Source organism: Silene latifolia, chromosome 8, assembly GCF_048544455.1.
Source record: "Silene latifolia isolate original U9 population chromosome 8, ASM4854445v1, whole genome shotgun sequence".
NCBI lineage: Eukaryota > Viridiplantae > Streptophyta > Magnoliopsida > Caryophyllales > Caryophyllaceae > Silene > Silene latifolia.
The window spans coordinates 41,137,140-41,140,084 of record NC_133533.1 but is presented as its reverse complement, the minus strand read 5'-3'; the positions used below and the strand labels follow the sequence as shown (position 1 = coordinate 41,140,084).

At 33.2% G+C, this 2,945-nt stretch overlaps 1 long non-coding RNA gene across 1 annotated transcript; it reads left to right on the top strand.

Moving 5' to 3' along the window:
• The first annotated feature begins 877 nt into the window (after positions 1 to 877).
• LOC141594300 (uncharacterized) lies at positions 878 to 2,494 on the top strand. The gene is made up of 3 exons (XR_012522108.1): positions 878 to 1,023; positions 1,123 to 1,189; positions 2,240 to 2,494. It is a non-coding gene; the product is annotated as an uncharacterized LOC141594300 (long non-coding RNA).
• Positions 2,495 to 2,945: the final 451 nt, after the last annotated feature.

Sequence of the window (2,945 nt, the reverse complement as noted above, 5' to 3'; positions counted from 1 at the left end):
TACCCAAGGTACTCGATCGAGTACCCCCTACTCGATCGAGTGCCCCTGACTACTCGATCGAGTACCCAACAGTCGAAACTATTTTATTTCGCAACTTACCCTTACTCGACAGAGTAAGGCCTACTCGATAGAGTACCCCAAGACTTATAAATACGGAGTATTACAGTCTTCCCTCCTTAAAAGGAACTTCGTCCCCGAAGTTCAAACCACTACTAAACAAAGGTGTAACACCCCGTATTTTATTAAGTTGAATAAAATTCTTTTAATTGCTATTTTGAATTTAATTACATCATTTAACGATTTATATATATATGCTTAGCTAATTAATTAATTTCATCATAATTCGATACGTTAATTTTAATAATCATTAATAAGTTTATTTAAAGTTAGTTCGAATTTATTGAAGTTAGTTCGAGTTTATTTATTTAATAATTTCCGTTTCTTTACGAGTTCTTATGAAAGTTGTTTTAAGTGAACCCGAGATGGATTTTGGGAACAAAACCGTCCAATTAGCTATTTTGAGCTTATTTCACTAAATTAGCAATTTTTATTAATATCCGTTAGTTTCGTAAAAATCGTTAATAACTACGATTCGAATCGAATTCTTATTATTTCCGTTAGCTGGCTGAGTTTATTTTATTTTCACTCATTAAATTTATTTATTATTGAGTATGTTTTATCTCGAAAAACATTACTAAAATCGCTTCTATTTAACTCGAGACGATTTTAAAAACGAACGAAATTACTTAACGATGAAGAAACGTACGTATAATTAGAAGCTAGCAAGCTAGCTGGTGTCTTATTATTATTATTATCATTATTATTATAATCCCTCGTTCTCACGCACTCCCTACTTTCCTCTTTCTTTCTTATTTTTTTTTTCCCTGCGAAAAACAAATCAACAGCAACAACATCAGTCCGTCATTTTCCGATCATTCAAACCCCAGATCCCGCCTCCATTCTCAACCAAATTCGATAATTTTTGTACCATTCTCTTCCCGTTTCCTTCCTCCTCCTTTTAAGGTAAGAAAGTCTCCTTTTTGTAGTGGTTTCGTCTTTCGCCGTCTTATAAAAGTGTCGTCTTTTAGCTTCTTTATTCCGTTTTCTTGGCCTTTTATGAAGGATTCGAAGACCCGGGGTGAGGCTCGTGCCTTGTGGACCATTTATTCGAAGAATAAGGGCGTTTAAGGTAACACGATTGTACCGCTTCTATTACTATTACTATTGTTGAGGATGGATGTGAATATGCTATTATATGTAAGATTTGATAACAAAAATGTTTGTAGTAGTGATTATAGTATACATGATTGTTTCACCGTATTATGTATACCAAGTACTAGTATTTTATTTTATATCCTTAGGTTTGATTGTGAGATGGGTAGGTAGAGTTTAATTATAGTAAACCAAAAGTTTGCAATGGTTCTGGTCAAATTAGAAATATAGTTGGATAAGTAATAATATATATATTAATGGTATCAGATTGATTATGGAATAGGAATCAATTAGTTTGTGATAATGATCTACTCCATATTTGATGGTACTAAATAGTGTTTAACGATGGAGTATAGTTAATTGGAAGGGGTGATAAGACTTCTTAAATGGTAAATAATGTTTAGCTAATATCATTTTGTAGTGGTAGTGTAGTGTAAGAACTTATTTTTGATGGTGAACGGACAATTATAAGAGAGCATAGTAGGAGTTGATCATCCAAATGTATACCTTGTCATATATTGGGATTTTGTTAAACAGAATGAAAATTAAGATAAAGAGTTTGAATGTGAGCTTTGGTTATATGGTGATTTAAGAGAGGATACTTGTATTGTAATTTTTATTGTCGTACTCTTTGACTTCGACTCGTGGGTGAGTAGCTTAGAGGTATACTCTCTAAATGTTGAGCAATTTCTTTAATGGAATATTTGACTATATCAGTATTGAAATTGAGATGGAAATTTGGTTACTATGGAGTATTATATTATAGGACGGAGTAATGAGAGAGATGGGGTAGAGAGTTGAGATTGAATTAATTTTTGGGACGAGAGTGACTTTTATAAGGTTGGCCTAGCTGTGGCCTGGCCGTGGCCTAAGGGCAAATGGCCTGGCTAAGTCGCGAGTTTGGGCCGTATCTATAATTGTTTTGACGCTAGTTTGGTTTATTTAAAATATAATTAAATTAATTTACGTCTCATATTTTTTTATAAAGATAATTCGTTAATATCGTCCTTTCACATAATTATTTTAGGTGGCTCATATGTGGTTGAAGAGGAAGAGTAATTTTGGGTTTTAGAAGCTTTCTCAAGTTTATTGCTTGTCTCTTTGCTAGCGTAAGGTAACTATTCCGAGTTACTCGACGAATAAATGTCACATTAGTAGTTAATGTGTGCCTGTTGATTGTTAAGTGTTTAAGTGATTGATAATGATTTACTTTCATTTCTCACATGATAGAAATTGGAAATAGCAAAATGAATTTTATAGTGATAATTGTAATGTTTTGTTGATTGTGCCAAAATCGAGCCTTAGTCCCTTTGATCGATGCGATGTCAGTTAATTGAGTGATTGGTCAGCCGCAATTTAACCCGTACCTATCGCAGGGCTGGGGTTGCGGGTAAAAATTCGGTTGAATGAATTAGATAATCGGCCTTTTTTCTTGTTTTAGGCCATTTATTATATCTTAGGTTCACATGTATAGTTGATTGTATTTAATAGTATCTTATATTGTAGAAATGGCCCTAGTTTCCCCTGAAGCCTTTAATATGATTACTATTGTTAGAATTAGAAATTAGTATTGAATTCTTATTGAGGAACTGTTGGGATTGTATGCTGTAAATAGACATTTATATAGCTTTCACATGATAGAATGTTAGAATTTATGTTGGTAAGTAGGACTTTTTGCCCTCTTAAGGTTAAGTGGGTGTCTTACTTGACTTGTGTGGTGAGTCTTGTGTGGT